The sequence below is a fragment of the Rhinopithecus roxellana genome, chromosome 12 (assembly GCF_007565055.1).
Source record: "Rhinopithecus roxellana isolate Shanxi Qingling chromosome 12, ASM756505v1, whole genome shotgun sequence".
NCBI lineage: Eukaryota > Metazoa > Chordata > Mammalia > Primates > Cercopithecidae > Rhinopithecus > Rhinopithecus roxellana.
The window spans coordinates 25,335,855-25,355,312 of NC_044560.1; the positions used below are offsets into that span (position 1 = coordinate 25,335,855).

At 46.8% G+C, this 19,458-nt stretch overlaps 2 long non-coding RNA genes and 1 pseudogene across 2 annotated transcripts; 1 reads left to right on the top strand and 2 right to left on the bottom strand.

Annotated features, from left to right (window-relative positions):
* The first annotated feature begins 808 nt into the window (after positions 1-808).
* LOC115892403 lies at positions 809-15,186 on the top strand (annotated as a pseudogene).
* On the bottom strand, positions 5,802-8,941 carry LOC115892407. Its single transcript, XR_004052299.1, has 3 exons — positions 8,441-8,941; positions 6,252-6,340; positions 5,802-6,108 (listed from the first exon to the last, which is right to left on the bottom strand). It is a non-coding gene; the product is annotated as an uncharacterized LOC115892407 (long non-coding RNA).
* Positions 11,687-14,508, bottom strand: LOC115892406. Its single transcript, XR_004052298.1, has 3 exons — positions 14,385-14,508; positions 12,224-12,312; positions 11,687-12,080 (listed from the first exon to the last, which is right to left on the bottom strand). It is a non-coding gene; the product is annotated as an uncharacterized LOC115892406 (long non-coding RNA).
* Positions 15,187-19,458: the final 4,272 nt, after the last annotated feature.

A 19,458-nucleotide genomic window follows, 5' to 3' on the forward strand; every position in this document is an offset into this window, starting at 1 on the left:
AGAGGAAGAGCTTTGGACATAGGGATGTCAAACTGGTCTAGAGTGTAGTGAAAAGCCAAGATGGTGCCCCAGTAAGAAAAAAGAAATCAACGTAACAATGAGATGCAGCAAGAAGAATACTGAGACAGGAAAGAAAACATTTTTTAAAAATGAATTATTCATTCACTTTCTAGTGGATACAGAAAAAACTGCAGAAGATGCAGAGGATATCAGTGCAGGCTAAAAGTTTCATATCTTACAGTTGTAGAAAAGGCTTAAGATCTGTTTTAACTTAGAGCAGGTGGGGTGACTTCATGACTGTCATTAAGAAAATATAACCTGTTGGGAAACTGTTTCTGCCTTGATGATGTTGTACAGACAAGAGATAAACAGTGAGGAATGTGCTTAGATGTATTGGGAAAGAGATGGGTCTGTGGCATTGTCACAAAGGTACGTGAATATTGAGAGTGAATGCTGAAGGAATGAGCCCACTGGTGGTGACCCTCAGGTGAGACCAGGGTGCCTGTGTTTCAGCCAAGCCGGGGCAATTGGAATGCAGGCTCCTAAGATTCCATGACACCCCCACCTTCTAATTCTGTTATTGCAACTGCAGACCGTTACCTGGCACGCTGGCCACAATCTTCCTCACTCCTGTGAGACTCTGAGCGACTGGCAGTGCCTTAGCTCTGAACTCAGACACCTCGAACCTTGTTTTTGTGGTTAAGGATCCTAAAGTGCTGCGGGGACTGATCTCGTTTTTCTCAACAGTAAGTTAAGAATTTCAGTTACTGACATCCGTCAGTCCTGATTCAACCTATTTGATTTTACCAGTTTTTAACCCATCATGTGTTTGGGTTTCTTCTCCCCAGTCCCTTACTCCGCGTCTTCTGCCACAAACGTCAGCATGGTGGTATCTGCGGGCCCTTGGTCCAATAAGAAGGCGGAGATGAACACTCTAGAAATCAACGAGAAATTGCGCCCCCAGCGGACGGAGAACAAACATCAGTTCATAAACACCAAAGAGAAATTTCTTGTAACTCAATTGGCCTACTTTCTGGCCAAGGGGCAGAACACTTACAGTAAGTTCCATAGGCTCACCATCACAAAAGTGATGAATGATGTCCTGTCTTCTCTCTGAGAAACTGAATTCTCTCTCCATCAGAAGTAATGTAATCCTTTCCGTACTTCTACGAAATTAGAAATGGGTATTTTCACATTTTGTTAAAATTGGAAGACAGAGGTACCAAAGTATTTTGAAACTTTCCATGTTTGCAGTCAGGTGGGGATGGGCCTAGAGTTAAAATCTCAGTTATGGTTTCAGACACCATCACCGACAGCATCAAGAGCAGGGAGTAGGGGCTGTGGAAGGTGGCTCAGTCTTGTTATCCCAGCACTTTGGGAGGCTGAGGCAGCTGGATCACAAGGTCAGGAGATTGAGACCAGCCTGGGCAACATGGAGAAACCCCATCTCTACGAAAATTACAAAAATTAGCTGAGCGTGGTGGTGGGCACGTGTAATCCCAGCTACTCAGGAGGCTGAGGCAGGAGAATCCTTTGAACCCAGGAGGCAGAGGTTGCAGTGAGCCAATATCATGCCATTGCACTCCAGCCTGGGCGACAGGACCAGACTCCTCAAAAAATAAACAAACAAACAAAGGCAGAGAGTACCCTGGTGTGAGGGAAGTCCTACTTCCTGGGGAACAGGCTTTTGTTCCTAAAGAGGAAGAAAGTTCGCACCCAAGGATATGTGGAAGTAGCAGTGCAGTGTGCAGAACAGGAACCCTGGGCCTGTCACCTGGGCTCCATCCAAGTAGCTTGTCCTGTCTGTCCCTCAGTTTCTCTTTCTTCGTCTCTAAATTTTGGAGGATGAGATGTCATAAAGTCGGGAGACTAAAGAGTAAAGAGGTGGAATTCCCTGTGTAGAGCCTGATGCTGGGGACAGTTATGTCCTTGGGATGGACCTGGCTCCTGCCCTGTAGGCAGTGACCACCGCTGTGTGTTCAGCTTTTCACTGAGGCCAATCTGTCTGTCTTTTCTCAGAGTATGAAGAGTGCAAAGACCTCCTAAAATCTATGCTGCGGGATGAGCTTCAGTTCAAGGAGGAGAAGCTTGCAGAGCAGCTCGGGCAAGCTGAGGAGCTCAGGTGAGGGGGCCTTATGCAGGCAGGTGGGCAGGTGTGTAAATCACTGAAGCAGAGCAGCTCGGCGGGTTGAAGTAAGAGCTAAGCTGTGTCTGGGGAAGAGCAGGAATTGCCATGGCAGGCTCACAACACACAAAGATTTATGAAACAGAGAACAAGGATAATAATAAGTTTTGGGTTGCAGTTGTTTCTCAGAGCCTTGATTTCTCTTTTTGAAAGAAGTAATTGTTGAGGTGAAATTTGCATAACACAAAATTAACTAAGGGAGTGGGAACCACCCAGCACAGCATTGAGTGTAATCAAAATGGTGCACCATCACCACCCCACTTACCCTTAGTCAGAATCACCTCCTGACTGACTGTGGCTTCTTATCCTTTCACTCAATCAATGTTGCCTTCTGGAACCTGTCATTGTTTTCTTCTTTTCAATTGGCCCCATCTGCACCTGGCCTCATTTCTGTCCATGGCTTTTTATCTAGTGACTGTGAGATGCACTATGTGTATTTTCACATGGAAATGTCCATGGCCAGAGTGAGGAACTGAAAGGATGGATGTCTTTTTGAAAGCGAATAAGGAAGACACCTACTTTTGTTTACAGAAGGGAAAGATGAATGGAACATCGTGGAGGATCTTACAGGAGTCCTCTCTGATATAGAGGAAGCCTGTAAACTATATTTTCTTCTTTCTCTTGACCTCAGACATTTCTTTAAACATGTGCTGACCTTCTCCTTGGACATCTCCTTGAGGACGTTGTCTCAGAAATCTCTGTCGCAATATTCAAACTGATCGCTCACCCTTTTCCACTGTTAAATTTTCTCTACTATCTCACCTTAGGCGATATAAAGTCCTGGTTCACTCTCAGGAACGAGAGCTGAGCCAGTTAAGGGAGAAGTTGCGGGAAGGGAGAGGTGCCTCCCGCGCATTGAATCAGCATCTGCAGGCCCTCCTCACTCCGGATGAGCCGCTCAACTCTCAGGGGTGGGAACTCCGAGGACAGCTGGCCGAGGGCTGTAGGCTGGCACAGCACCTCGTCCAAAAGCTCACCGCAGGTAAAGTCTCCATAGGACCTGATGACCCAAAACCCCCGACTTAAGAGAGATTCCAGACCTCCGAACTTTCACAATGACAGTTGTATCGGTGATGGTTTTTTCCACTAAATATATGTGGCCATGACATGACCAAGACTTCCTGGGTGAGTTCAGAGATGGGAAACCCTGCAACCCATGGGGTTGGAGGTCACAGTATTGCGAATGTCCCTCTTTCCTTGATGGAAGATGGTGTTTGGAGCCAGAGGCAACATCTCTATAGTTGTAAAGGAGAGGAAGGAGGCTGTGACAGGAGGGTGCCTGTTAGAGTGAAAAGAGTTCTGGACTAAGAATGAAGGTTCCCAGGCTGTGTCTTTGACAATGTTCTTAGTAACTGTCGGTGATTGAGTGATTTTTCCCTCGTGAGATTCTCTCTCTCCATCTGCAGAGGCAGGCACATTGTCTCTTGCAAGGTTCTGAAGCATCCAAATGTGGGAACACTTACGACTGCTTTTGAAAATGAGATAAAGCCCCTCGGCATGTGGTGTTGGAGAAGGCACTTGATGTGGGGGCATTTGGTGGTAGGAAGTGCTTCAGACTGGAGCACTCCCCATGGAAAGCATGTCCCTGAATAACACAGGAGAGGCCACATAGAGGGCCTGTGAAGTCTCCTGATGCATAGACAACTGTGGGGCAAGTTTGACCTATCCTAAGAGAAAGAATTAGGTTCGAAATGCGAACTGTGACAGGACACCAAGCCTGTGCCTGGGAATCAGATTTGTGATGGGATGATGGAGACAGCTGCCAAAGTCCAGAGAGAGGCTGGGCAAGTCCCCCAGTGATATGGGGAGCAAAGTGTCTTTTCAATGTTTGGCCACATCTTGATGGTGGCCCTCCAGATCAGAAATGCATTGCCTGATGGATCAGGAAACCACAGCAGGGCATTTTTTAAAAGATAAAACATGAGAGCTTTCAGTTGAATGGTGACCCATGCCTCGATGTCCATCTCTCTGTGCACATTGGGCTGACTATGCTTGCAGAGTGTGAAGTGGGAAATATCTGAATGAACACTTCTGCATTTACAGAAAATGATGAAGATGAGGATGAAGATGTTAACGTTGAGGAGGCTGAGAAAGTACAGGAATCATGTGCCCCCAGGTAACCCTGAATAATCAGGAGCAAGTAATGGGTTTTGACATATGAAAAAGGTCTAGGAGGCACACCCTCTCTGGCATCTATGATGGGCCAAAAGCCTGCATTCCCTTGGCCACAGTATGTGAAATTCAACCCAACTTAGACACAGGATGTGGCAGCTGTTGTGTTTCTCTGTGTGTGGCGAGTGTCATGTCTGTACTGTACAGGGATAGCTGAGTCTTCTTCTTTCTCAGATCCTATCTGTCCAGTGCAATGAATACCAGTTGCTCTGTTCCTCTCTGTCTCCCATGGCAGCCATGCTCTGTTGCAGAGAGAAGACGATTGCCTGTTCCCTCTTAAAGGGAGCCTCCTGTTTGCTTTCTGTGACCACTCTCCTAATGCCTCCTGTCAAAACTGGCTAGGACTCCCTGGGGTCCAATCCCTCTGTGTTTAATCTTCTGGCATCTCTATCTCACCTCATCAGGGAGGTGCGGAAGGCAGAAGAAAAGGAAGTCCCTGAGGACTCAGTGGAGGACTGTGCCGGCACTTCTTCAAATAGCTGTGGCCCTTCTGAGTCCAACCAGCCTCACAAGAACTGCAGAGTCACATTTGAGGAAGACCAAGTGGACTCGACTCTGCTTGTAGACCGTGAATCGTCTCCTGATGGACGGCAGGATGCTCTAAACCTTGTCCCAGGTAGCCTCTGTTTTCCTTGTGTGTCATACCTTGTCTAGGCTACGGAAGATCCATTCTGAGTACAGGCTGTATAGGTACATATTGGTTTACTCAGAAACTTGGATGGAGCTAGGTGCAGTGACTGACACATATATTTACAGCATTTTGGGAGGCCCAAGTGGGAGGATCATTTGAGTTCATGAGTCCAAGATCAGGCTGGAGAATATGGTGAAACCCATCTTTACAAGGAATACAAAACATGAGCCAGGCATGTTCCTTTGCCCCTTTAGTCCCAACTTCTCAGGAGGCTTAGATGTGAGGATTGGCTCAGATGATCCTCCCACTCTCATTCACTTTCGCAGGCTAGACTCTCTCTCGTTTTCATTGGCTTGTCTTAGCTGTTAATAAGAAGTCTCTGGCCAGGGTCGCTGGCTCACATCTGTAATCCCAGTACTTTGGGAAGGCGAGGTGGGTGGATCACCTGAGGTCAGGAGTTTGAAAGCAGCCTGGCCAACATGGCGAAATTGCGTCTCTACTAAAAATTCAAAAAAATAGCTGGCAGGGTGGTTGATGTCTGTAATCCCAGCTACTTGGGAGGCTGACACACGAGAATCACTTGAACCCAGGAGGCAGAGGTTGTAGGGAGCTGAGATCGTGCCACTGCACTCCAGCCTGGGTGACACAGTGAGACTCCCTCTCAAACAAAACATAAGAAACCAAAACCAACCAACCAATCAAACAAAAACTTAATGAAACAAAAAACAGTCTCTTGAGCTACACAGAAACATTGGCCCCTCATAAGGTAAAAAGCTCAGAGCCCAGCCTTGCTTTATAGAAACTTGTAAGCAAGAAAAGGATGGAAGTGTTTGTGTCCTGGTTTCAAGGTGACTGCGTAGCTCAGACAAGTTGACTTAAAGGAGATCAAGAGTGGAGATGAGAAGAGTGAAAGCAGGGAAACAGCATCTTCAAATCAGTGGACAAGGCTGTCAGTGACATCCCTCAGTGCTGATTCAACCTATTTGATTTCACCAGTTATTAACCCATCATGTGTTTGGGTTTTTTCTCCCCAGTCCCTGGCTCCAGCTCTTCTGCCACAAACGTCAGCATGGTGGTATCTGCGGGCCCTTGGCCCAGTGAGAAGTCAGAGATGAACACTCTAGAAATCAACGAGAAATTGCGCCCCCAGCGGGCAGAGAACAAACGTCAGTTCATAAACACCAAGGAGAAATTTCTTGTAACTCAATTGGCCTACTTTCTGGCCAAGGGGCAGAACAGTTACAGTAAGTTCCATAGGCTCACCATCACAAAAGTGATGAATGATGTCCTGTCTTCTCTCTGAGAAACTGAATTCTCTCTCCATCAGAAGTAATTTAATCCTTCCTGTACTTCTAGGAAAATAGAAATGGGTATTTTCACATTTTGTTAAAGTTGGAAGAAAGAGGTACCAAAGTATTTCGAAACATCCATGTTTGCACCAAAGTATTTCAAAACATCCATGTTTGTAGTCAATTGGGAATGGGCCTAGAGTTAAAATCTCAGTTACGGTTTCAGACACAGGCACAGAATGAGCTGTTTTCTCCAAGAGGCTAAATCATGTTTTCAAGAATCCTTTCTGTACCATATAAGATCCGGCAGAGAAATAACATCTAGTCTGTTGTTCTAAATGTCTCAGGCTAGTGAACTTTTATTCAGTTCAAGCTTCTGTTGAGGCCCAATAGGCAAAGCTCTGTTCTAGGGACCCTGAGGGAAATTTGGTGATAGTACACAGCACTGCTGTGAGGGGCGTCAAGAGGAGTCTGCTCCTAATAGAACCTGTGGTATCTATAACCGACAGCATCAAGAGCAGGGAGTAGGGGCCGTGCAAGGTGGCTCAGTCCGGTAATCCCAGCACTTTGGGAGGCTGAGGCGGGTGGATCACGAGGTCAGGAGTTTGATTCCATCCTGGGTAACATGGAGAGACCCCGTATCTACTAAGATTTCAAAAATTAGCTGGGCGTGGTGGCAGAGGCCTGTAATCCCAGCTACTCGGGAGGCTGAGTCTGGAGAATCCTTTGAACCCAGGAGGCAGAGGTTGCAGTGAGCCAAGATCATGCCATTGCACTTCAGCCTGGGCGACAGGGCAAGACTCATCATAAAAGAAACAAACAAAAAGGGGCAGAGAGTAGCCTGGTGGGAGGGAAGTCCTGTTTCTTGGGGCACAGGCTTTTGTTCCTAAAGAGGAAGAAAGACGCACCCAAGAATGTGTGGAAGTACCAGTGCAGTGTGCAGAGCAGGAACCCTGGGCCTGTCTCCTGGGCTCCATCCAAGTTGCTTGTCCTGTGTGTCCCTCAGTTTCCTCATCTGTTCATAGGTACTACAGTAATACCTACCTCTGTAAATTGCTGCAATGGATTACATTAGCTATTTCTTGTCAATCTCCTAGAACATTTATGGGCACAGAGCAAACACTATTAGTTCTTCATTTTACTGTTTCTAAATTAACACAAACTTTGTTAGTATTGTGCATATTTCCTTCATAGTCTTGTGGTCTTATGTCTCATACTTTATGTTTCTATTATGATTGTTAAAATCATATCTGCAGATATGATTTAAAAATGAAAGATTTTTAAGATCTTTGACATATTTACCCTTGAAATTCCCAGTCAAAGGGAAACCATCAGTCCCATAGTCCTAGGGGCCTTCCTGAATGTCCAAGAAATCTCTACTTCATGCCCCAGTGCAGTGTTTTGGAGGAGAGGCTGCAAGGCTTGGGAAAGTGGCCCCGCATTCAGAGTCAGACCTCAGGGGCTGTGAATTCTGACTCCACTTCATTGTGGTTGAATCATCTTGTCAACTTCCTTGATGTGCCCTTGAGTTTCTCTTTCTTTGTCTGTAAATTTTGAAGGATTAGATGCCAGAAAGTTGGGAGACTGAGGAGTAAAGAGGTGGAAATCCCTGCCTAGAGCCTGGTACTGGGGACAGTTATGTCCTTGGGATGGCCCTGGCTCCTGCCCTGTAGGCAGTGGCCACCGCTGTGTGTCCAGCTTTTCACTGAGGCCGGTGTGTCTGTCTTTTCTCAGACTATGAAGAGTGCAAAGACCTCCTAAAATCTATGCTGCGGGATGAGCTTCAGTTCAAGGAGGAGAAGCTTGCAGAGCAGCTCGGGCAAGCTGAGGAGCTCAGGTAAGGGGGCCCTATGCAGACAGGTGGACAGGTGTGTAAATCTCTGAACTACAGCCACTCGGCAGGGCGAAGTAAGGGCTAAGCTGGGTCTGGGGAAGGGTAGGAATTGCCATGGCAGGCTCACAACACACAAAGACTTATGAAACAGAGAACAAGGATAATAATAAGTTATGGGTTGCAGTTGTTTCTGAGAGTCTTGGTTTCTCTTTTTCCAAGAAGTAATTGTTGAGGTGAAATATGCATAGCACAAAAATAACTAAAGGAGTGGGAACCACCCAGCAGCATTCAGTGTACTGAAAATGGTGCGCCATCACCACCCCACTTACCCTTAGTCAGAATCACCTCCTGACTGACTGCAGCTTCTCATCCTTTCACTCAATCAATGTTGCCTGTCATTCTTTTCTTCTTTCATCTTTTCAATTGGCCCCGTCTGCACCTGGCCTCATTTCTGTCCATGGCTTTGCATCTAGTGACTGCAAGATGCACTATGTGTATTTTCACGTGGAAATGTCCATGGCCAGAGTGAGGAACTGAAAGGATGAATGTCTTTTTGAAATTGAATAAGGAAGACACCTACTTTTGTTTATAGAAGGGAAAGATGAATGGAACATCGTGGAGGATCTTACAGGAGCCCTCTCTGATATAGAGGAAGCCTGTAAACCATTTTTTGTTCTTTCTCTTGGCCACAGACATTTCTTTAAACATGTGCTGACCTTCTTGGAGGTCTCCTTGAGGACATTGTCTCAGAAATCTCTGTCACAATATTCGATCTTATCACTCACCCCTTTCCACTGTTAAATTTTCTCTACTATCTCACCGTAGGCAATATAAAGTCCTGGTTCACTCTAAGGAACGAGAGCTGAGCCAGTTAAGGGAGAAGTTGCGGGAAGGGAGAGATGCCTCTCGCGCATTGAATCAGCATCTCCAGGCCCTCCTCACTCCGGATGAGCCAGACAAGTCCCACGGGCGGGACCTCCGAGAACAGCTGGCCGAGGGCTGTAGGCGGGCACAGCACCTCGTCCAAAAGCTCACCTCAGGTAAGTCTTCCATAGGACCTGATGATCCAAAACCCCAGGCTTATGAGAGACTCCAGACCTCCGTACTTTCACAATAATCATTGTATCGGTGGTGTTTTTTTCCACTAAACATATGTGGCCCTTCCAGGACTTCCTGCATGATATCAGAGATGGGAAACCCATGGGTTTGGAGGTCACAGTATTGCAAATGTCCCTCCTTCCTTGGTGGAGATGGTCTTTGGAGTAAGAGGCAGCATCTCTCTAGTTGTGAAGGAGAGGAAGGGGGCTGTGACAGGAGGGTTCTTGTTAGAGTGAAAAGAGCTGTAGACTTAGAGTGAAGGTTCCCAGGCTGTCTTCTTGGCAATGTTCTTAGTAACTGTCGGTGAGTGAGTAATTTATCCTTTTGAGTATCTCTGTGTCCATCGGAGAAGGCAGGCAAATTGTCTCTTGCAAGGGTCTGAAGCATCTAAATGTGGGAACACTTACGACTGCTTTTGAAAATGAGATAAAGCCCCTCGCCGTGTGGTGTTGAAGAAGGCACTTGACATGGGGGCATTTGGTGGTAGGAAGTGCTTCAGACTGGAGCACTCCCCATGGAGAGCATGTCCCTGAATAACACAGCAGAAGCCACATGGAGGGCCTGTGAAGTCTCCTGAGGCATAGAGGACTGTGGGGCAAGTTTGTCCTCTCCTAAGGGAAAGAATTAGGTTTGAAATGCGAACTGTGACACAACACTAAGTCTGTGCCTGGGAATCAGATCCGTGGTGGGATGCGGGAGAGAGCTTCCAAAGTCCAGAGAGGCTGCGCAAGTCCCCAGTGATATGGGGAGCAAAGGGACTTTTCAGTATTTGGTGACATCTTGATGGTGGCTCTCCAGATCAAAATGCATTGCCTGATGGATCAGGAAACCATGCCTGGGCATTTTGTTAAAGATAAAACATGAGAGCTTTCAGTTGAATGGTGACCCATGCCTAGATGTCCATGTCTCTGTGCACATTGAAGTGACTGTGCCTGCAGAGTGTGAAGTGCGAAATATCTGAACGAACACTTCTATATTTACAGAAAATGATGAAGCTGAGGATGAAGATGTTAACGTTGAGGACACTGAGTAAGTACAGGAATTATGTGCCCCAGGTAACACTGAATAATCAGGTGCAAGTAATGGTTTTAACATATGAAAAAGGTCTAGGAGGCACACCCTGTCTCTGGCATCTACAATGGGCCACAAGCCTGCATTTCCTTGGCCACAGTATGTGAAATTCAACCCAGCTTAGACTCAGGGTGTGGCAGCTGTTGTGTTTCTCTGTGTGTGGTGAGTGTCGTGTCTGTACCGTACAGGGATAGCTGAGTCTTCATCTTTCTCAGCTCCTATCTATCCAGTGAGAAGAACACCGGTTGCTCTCTTCCTCTCTGTCTCCCATGGCAGCCATGCTCTGTTGCAGAGAGAAGAGGATTGCCTGTTCCCTCTTAAAGGGAAGCCTCCTGTTTGCTTTCTGTGACCACTGTCTTAATGCCTCCTGTCAAAACCTACTAGGTCTCCCTGGGGTCCAATCCCTCTGTATTTAATCTTCTGACATCTCTATCTCACCTCATCAGGGAGGTGCGGAAGGCAGAAGAAAAGGAAGTCCCTGAGGACTCAGTGGAGGAATGTACCATCACTTGTTCAAATACCTACGGCCCTTCTGAGTCCAACCAGCCTCACCAGAACTGCCAAAGTCACATTTAAGGAAGACCAAAGTGGACTTGACTCTGCTTATAGACCGTGAATCGTCTCCTGATGGACGGCAGGATGCTCTAAACCTTCTCCCAGGTAGCCTCTGTTTTCCTTGTGTCTCATACCTTGTCTAGGCTACGGAAGATCCATTCATTGTGAGGACAGGCTATATACGTACATATTGGTTTACTCAGAAACTAAGATGGAGCTAGGGGCGGTGACTCACACATATTCGCAGCACTTTGGGAGGCCCAAGTGGGAGGATCATTTGAGTTCAGGAGTTGAAGAGCAGGCTGGAGAATATGGTGAAACCCATCTTTACAAAGAATACAAAACATTAGCCAGGCATGTTCCTTTGCCCTTATACTCCCAACTGCTCAGGAGGCTTAGGTGTGAGGATTGGCTCAGATGATCCTCCCACCCTCATTCACTTTTCTCAGGCTAGACTCTCTCTCGTTTTCATTGGCTTGTCTTAGCTGTTAATAAGAAGTCTCTGGCCAGGGTCGCTGGGCTCACATCTGTAATCCCAGCACTTTGGGAGGGCGAGGTGGGTGGATCACCTGAGGTCAGGAGTTCGAAAGCAGCCTGGCCAACATGGCGAAATTGTATCTCTACTAAAAATTCAAAAAAATAGCTGGCAGGGTGGTTGGTGCCTCTTATCCCAGCTATTTGGGAGGCTGACGCACGAGAATCACTTGAACCCAGGAGGCAGAGGTTGCAGTGAGCTGAGATCGTGCCACTGCACTCCAGCCTGTGCAACACAGTGAGACTCCTTCTCAAACAAAACATAAAAAACCAAAACCAACCAACCAATCAAACAAAAAAAATTAATGAAACAAAAAACAGTCTCGAGCTACACAGAAACATTGGCCACTCATGGGGTAAAAAGTTCAGAGCCCAGCCTTGCTTTATAGAAACTTGTAAGCAAGAAAAGGGTGGAAGTGTTTGTGTTCTGGTTTCAAGGTGACTGCGTAGCTCAGACAAGTTGACTTACAGGAGATCAAGAGTGGAGATGAGAAGAGTGAAACCAGGGAAACAGCATCTTCGAATCAGTGGACAAGGCTGTCAGTGACATCCCTCAGTCCTGATTCAACCTATTTGATTTCACCAGTTATTAACCCATCATGTGTTTGGGTTTTTTTCTCCCCAGTCCCTGGCTCCAGCTCTTCTGCCACAAACGTCAGCATGGTGGTATCTGCGGGCCCTTGGCCCAGTGAGAAGTCAGAGATGAACACTCTAGAAATCAACGAGAAATTGCGCCCCCAGCGGGCAGAGAACAAACGTCAGTTCATAAACACCAAGGAGAAATATCTTGTAACTCAACTGGCCTACTTTCTGGCCAAGGGGCAGAACAGTTACAGTAAGTTCCATAGGCTCACCATCACAAAAGTGATGAATGATGTCCTGTCTTCTCTCTGAGAAACTGAATTCTCTCTCCATCAGAAGTAATTTAATCCTTCCTGTACTTCTAGGAAAATAGAAATGGGTATTTTCACATTTTGTTAAAGTTGGAAGAGAGAGGTACCAAAGTATTTCGAAACATCCATGTTTGCAGTCCATTGGGGATGGGTCTAGAGTTAAAATCTCAGTTACGGTTTCAGACACAGGCACAGAATGACCTGTTTTCTCCAAGAGGCTAAATCATGTTTTCAAGAATCCTCTCTGTACCATATAAGATCCGGCAGACAAATAACATCTAGTCTGTTGTTCTAAATGTCTCGGGCTAGTGAACTTTTATTCAGTTCAAGCTTCTGTTGAGGCCCAATAGGCAAAGCTCTGTTCTAGGGACCCTGAGGGAAATTTGGTGATAGTACACAGTACCCGCTGTGAGGGGCGTCAGGAGGAGTCTGCTCCTAATAGATCCTGTGGTATCTATAACCGACAGCATCAAGAGCAGGGAGTAGGGGCCGTGCAAGGTGGCTCAGTCCGGTAATCCCAGCACTTTGGGAGGCTGAGGTGGGTGGATCACGAGGTCAGGTGTTTGATTCCATCCTGGGTAACGTGGAGAGACCCTGTGTCTATCAAAATTACAAAAATTAGCTGGGCGTGGTGGCGGGCACGTGTAATCCCAGCTACTGGGGAGGCTGAGGCTGGAGAATCCTTTGAACCCAAGAGGCAGAGGTTGCAGTGAGCCAAGATCATGCCATTGCACTCCAGCCTGGGCGACAGGGCAAGACTCATCAAAAAAGAAACAAACAAAAAGGGCAGAGAGTAGCCTGGTGGGAGGGAAGTCCTGTTTCTTGGGGCACAGGCTTTTGTTCCTAAAGAGGAAGAAAGATGCACCCAAGAATGTGTGGAAGTAGCAGTGCAGTGTGCAGAGCAGGAACACTGGGCCTGTCTCCTGGGCTCCATCCAAGTTGCTTGTCCTGTGTGTCCCTCCGTTTCCTCATCTGTTCATAGGTTACTACAGTAATACCTACCTCTGTAAATTGCTGCAGTGAATTATATGAGCTATTTCTTATCAGTCTCCTAGAACCTTTATGGGCACAGTGTAAACACTACCTATTAGTTCTTCATTCTAGTGTTTCTAAATTAACACAAACTTTGTATTTGGGCGTATTTCCTTCATAGTCTTGTGGGCTTTTGTCTCATGCTTTATGTTTCTGTTATCATTGTTAAAAACATATCTGCAGATATGATTTAAAAATGAAAGATTTTTAAGATCTGTGACGTATTTGTCCTTGAAATTCCCAGTCAAAGGGAAACCATCAGTCCCATAGTCCTAGGGGCCTTCCCGACTGTCCAAGAAATCTCTACTTCATGCCCCAGTGCAGTGTTTTGGAGGAGAGGCTGCAAGGCTTGGGAAAGTGGCCCCGCATTCAGAGTCAGACCTCAGGGGCTGTGAATTCTGACTCCACTTCATTGTGGTTGAATCATCTTGTCAACTTCCTTGATGTGCCCTTGAGTTTCCCTTTCTTTGTCTGTAAATTTTGAAGGATTAGATGCCAGAAAGTTGGGAGACTGAGGAGTAAAGAGGTGGAAATCCCTGCCTAGAGCCTGGTACTGGGGACAGTTATGTCCTTGGGATGGCCCTGGCTCCTGCCCTGTAGGCAGTGGCCACCGCTGTGTGTCCAGCTTTTCACTGAGGCCGGTGTGTCTGTCTTTTCTCAGACTATGAAGAGTGCAAAGACCTCCTAAAATCTATGCTGCGGGATGAGCTTCAGTTCAAGGAGGAGAAGCTTGCAGAGCAGCTCGGGCAAGCTGAGGAGCTCAGGTGAGGGGGCCCTATGCAGGCAGGTGGGCAGGTGTGTAAATCTCTGAACTACAGCCACTCGGCGGGGTGAAATAAGGGCTAAGCTGGGTCTGGGGAAGGGTAGGAATTGCCATGGCAGGCTCACAACACACAAAGATTTATGAAACAGAGAACAAGGATAATAATAAGTTATGGGTTGCAGTTGTTTCTGAGAGTCTTGGTTTCTCTTTTTCCAAGAAGTAATTGTTGAGGTGAAATATGCATAACACAAAAATAACTAAGGGAGTGGGAACCACCCAGCAGCATTCAGTGTACTGAAAATGGTGCGCCATCACCACCCCACTTACCCTTAGTCAGAATCACCTCCTGACTGACTGCAGCTTCTCATCCTTTCACTCAATCAATGTTGCCTGTCATTCTTTTCTTCTTTCTTCTTTTCAGTTGGCCCCGTCTGCACCTGGCCTCATTTCTGTCCATGGCTTTGCATTCTAGTGACTGCAAGATGCACTATGTGTATTTTCACATGGAAATGTCCATGGCCAGAGTGAGGAACTGAAAGGATGGATGTCTTTTTGAAATTGAATAAGGAAGACACCTACTTTTGTTTATAGAAGGGAAAGATGAATGGAACATCGTCGGAGGATCTTACAGGAGCCCTCTCTGATATAGAGGAAGCCTGTAAACCATTTTTTGTTCTTTCTCTTGGCCACAGACATTTCTTTAAACATGTGCTGACCTTCTTGGAGGTCTCCTTGAGGACATTGTCTCAGAAATCTCTGTCACAATATTCGATCTTATCACTCACCCCTTTCCACTGTTAAATTTTCTCTACTATCTCACCTGTAGGCAATATAAAGTCCTGGTTCACTCTAAGGAACGAGAGCTGAGCCAGTTAAGGGAGAAGTTGCGGGAAGGGAGAGATGCCTCTCGTGCATTGAATCAGCATCTCCAGGCCCTCCTCACTCCGGATGAGCCGGCCAACTCCCAGCGGCGGGACCTCCGAGAACAGCTGGCCGAGGGCTGTAGGCGGGCACAGCACCTCGTCCGAAAGCTCACCCTAGGTAAGGTTTCCATAGGACGTGATGACCCAAAACCCCAGGCTTATGCGAGACTCCAGACCTCTGTACTTTTACACTGACAGTTGTATCGGTGGTGTTTTTTTCCACTAAACATACATGGCCAGTGACATGACCAGGACTTCTTGAGTGAGAACAGAGATGGGAAACCCTGCAACCCATGGGTTTGGAGGTCACAGTATTGTGAATGTCTCTCCTTCCTTGATGGAAGATGGTGTTTGGAGCCAGAGGCAACATCTCTCTAGTTGTAAAGGAGAGGAAGGAGGCTGTGACAGGAGGGTGCTTGTTAGAGTGAGAAGAGCTCTGGACTAAGAATGAAGGTTCCCCCGCTGTCTGTTTGGCAGTGTTCTTAGTAACTGTCGTAGAGTGAGTGATTTTTCCCTCGTGAGATTCTCTCTCTCCATCTGCAAAAGCAGGCAAATGGTCTCTTGCAAGGTTCTGAAGCATCCAAATGTGGGATCACTTATGACTGCTTTTGAAAATGAGATAAAGTCCCTCGCCATGTGGTGTTGGAGAAGGCACTTGATGTGGGGGCATTTGGTGGTAGGAAGTGCTTCAGACTGGAGCACTCCCCATAGAGAGAATGTCCCTGAATAGCACAGCAGAAGGCACATGGAGGGCCTGTGAAATCTCCTGATACTTAGAGGACTGTGGGGCAAGTTTGTCCTCTCCTAAGAGAAAGAATTAGATTCAAAATGCGAACTGTGACAGGACACCAAGCCTGTACCTGGGAATCAGATCTGTGTTGGGTTGATGGAGACAGCTGCCAAAGTCCAGAGAGAGGCTGCAGAAGTCCCCAGTGACATGGGGAGCAAAGGTCTTTTTTTTTTTTTTTTTTTTTTTTTTGAGGCGGAGTCTGCGGCCCAGGCTGGAGTGCAGTGGCCGGATCTCAGCTCACTGCAAGCTCCGCCTCCCGGGTTCACACCATTCTCCTGCCTCAGCCTCCGGAGTAGCTGGGACTACAGGCGCGCGCCAGGTCGCCTGGCTAGTTTTTTTCTATTTTTAGTAGAGACGGGGTTTCACCATGTTAGCCAGGATGGTCTCGATCTCCTGACCTCGTGATCCGCCCGTCTCGGCCTCCCAAAGTGCTGGGATTACAGGCTTGAGCCACCGCGCCCGGCCAGGTCTTTTCAATATTTGGCCACATCTTGATGGTGGCCCTCCAGATCAGAAATGCATTGCCTGATGGAACAGGAAACCATGCCAGGGCATTTTCTTAAAGATAAACCATGAGAGCTTTCAGTTGAATGGTGTCCCATGCCTCGATGTCCATCTCTCTGTGCCCATTGGGCTGACTGTGCTTGCAGAGTGTGAAGTGGGAAATACCTGAACAAACACTTCTGTATTTACAGAAATGATGAAGCTGAGGATGAAGATGTTAAAGTTGAGGAGACTGAGAAAGTACAGGAATCATGTGTCCCCCAGGTAACCCTGAATAATCAGGAGCAAGTAACGGGTGGTAACATATGAAAAACGTCTAGGAGGCACACCCTCTCTGGCGTGTAGGATGGACAAAAAGCCTGCATTCCCTTGGCCACAGTATGTGAAATTCAACCCAACTTAGACACAGGGTGTGGCAGCTGTTGTGTTTCTCTGTGTGTGGTGAGTGTCGTGTCTGTACCGTACAGGGATAGCTGAGTCTTCATCCTCCTCAGCTCCTATCTGTCCAGTGCAATGAACACCAGTTGCTCTCTTCCTCTCTGTCTCCCATGGCAGCCATGCTCTGTTGCAGAGAGAAGAGGATTGCCTGTTCCCTCTTAAAGGGAACCTCCTGTTTGCTTTCTGTGAGCCACTGTCTTAATGCCTCCTGTGAAAACTGGCTAGGACTCCCTGGGGTCCAATCCCTCTGTGTTTAATCTTCTGACATCTCTATCCCACCTGGCTCATCAGGGAGGTGCAGAAGGCTGAAGAGAAGGAAGAATCTGAGGACTCACTGGACGAATATGCCATTGCTTGTTCAAATAGCCACGGTCCTTGTGAGTCCAACCAGCCTCACAGCAACACCAAAATCACATTTGAGGAAGACCAAGTCAACTCATGTCTCATTGACTCGTCCTCTTCATGATGAATGGGAGGATGCTGTATTCATTATCCCAGGTAGCCTCTATTTTCCTTGCGTCTCATACCTCTTTCTGTGCTCAGGAAGTATAACCCCGAAGACAGACTCTATATACACAAGTTGGTTTAAATAAAAATCTACGATGGGATTCTAAACACAGATATCAGGGAGGTTTTCTGTCCTTCTCAGCTCATGTCATGCCTTTGTCTCGCAGTCCCCAGTGTGAAGTTACTGGACCCCAGGCAAGTGTGACAACCTCATAGTCACCTGAATGCAGGAGGTGCATGGGAGGTAACTGTGAGGCTTCCTAGCTTCGATTCAGTATCTCTTGTCACCTGTGATTAAGTCATGTGTCCCCAAACAATGTCCATGGAGTTTCTATGCCTTTTGAAGAAGACTGGCAGCCTTGCCTTTGTATTTGGATATATTGTTCCCCAGGCTTCACGACTCTCAGCTTTAATCTTGATCTCTTTTAAGTCAGCTTGGTTAGTTGCACAGTCACATTGAAATGTGGACGGAAACTTTTCTTGTTTGGTTTGCTGATACAGTTCCATAAAGCAAGGCTGGACCCTGGTTCTCCACCCCATCAATGCAATAGCTGATCCACTGTTCTTTGTAGCATCATAGATTGTTGTTGTTGTGCTGGTGGTGGGTTTTTTTTTGGCGATGGAGTCTTTCTCTGTCACCCAGGCTGGAGTGCAGTGTCACCATCTTGGCTTGCTGCAACCTTCGCCTCCCAGATTCCAGTGATTCTCCTGCCTCAGCATCTTGAGTAGCTGGTACCACAGGTGCACACAACCACATCTGACTAATTTTTGTCTTTTTAGTAGAGATGGGGTTTCCCCATATTGGCCAGGTTCATCTTGAACTCATGACCTGAAATGATTCACCTGCCTTGGCCTCCCGAATCACAGATTCTTTTTTTTTTTTTTTTTTTTTTTGGGGGGACGGAGTTTCGCTCTGTCGCCCAGGCTGGAGTGCAGTGGCCAGATCTCAGCTCACTGCAAGCTCCGCCCCCCGGGTTGACGCCATTCTCTGGCCTCAGCCTCCGGAGTAGCTGGGACTACAGGCGCCCGCCACCTCGCCCTGCTCGTTTTTTTGTATTTTTTAGTAGAGACGGGGTTTCACCGTGTTAGCCAGGATGGTCTCGATCTCCTGACCTCGTGATCCGCCCGTCTCGGCCTCCCAAAGTGCTGGGATTACAGGCTTGAGCCACCGCGCCCGGACCACAGATTCTTTTTATTTATTTATTTATTTATTTTTTTTTTTTGAGACGGAGTCTCGCTCTGTCGCCCGGGCTGGAGTGCAGTGGCCGGATCTCAGATTCTTTTTAAAGCAAGAGTTGTTGGAATGCGTCTATCAGTTGCGTTTCATGTACAGATGCTTCTGAACGTTTAATGTCCATGGTACCTGGTGATATAAGTCAGTATTGCAGCAACCCTTCTAGAAAATTGTTTGACTAATTTTTGGAGATTTTGAGGGAAAATTTTATTTTTTTTGCATAGACTCAGGCAGGGACTATGGCATTATGGTCTACTCACAGAGGGAAGTTTTGGCCTGTGGGTCTGGAAAGCAGGGTCATCTACTTCTCACCAGACTTAATCTAGACCACCCTAGAATATTCATGTCAGAATCCATGTTCTTGCCCTGAGAATAGTTAGGTCCTTGTTCTATGACTGGGCAGTGATTTGGTCATATGTGAAGTGTGAATTGCTTAATGTGACCTGCTTCTCTGAATTTATTCACAGAAAATGAAAGTGATCATGAAGAAGAGGAAGAAAAAGGGCCAGTGTCTTCCAGGTAATGCTGTGGAATTGTGAGCTGTTAATTCAGTAGTGACACCTGGAGATTGTAGATTTAGGGAAAACGAGGAAGCGATGAATAGAACGATTTCTTTCATTCACTCAGCTACAAATTGTCCTTGTTAACAATGTAGTGCATTATTTGTGGCACTTGTATTGGTTTTTATTTCATAGTCCTCTCAAGATAGGTACTTGCAATCAGTTGAGCCAGGTGAACTAGCCAAAGAGGGATATCTTGTTCATCTTTTCAAAAAACCAGCTCCTGGATTCATTTATTTATTTATTTATTTATTTATTTTTTGAGATAGAGTCTCGCTCTGTCACCCAGGCTGGAGTGCAGCGGCCTGATCTCAGCTCCCTGCAAGCTCCACCTCCCGGGTTTACACCATTCTCCTGCCTCAGCCTCCCGAGTATCTGGGACTACAGGCGCCCACCACCTCTCTCTAGTTTTTTGTGCTTTTTAATAGAGACCAGGTTTCACTGT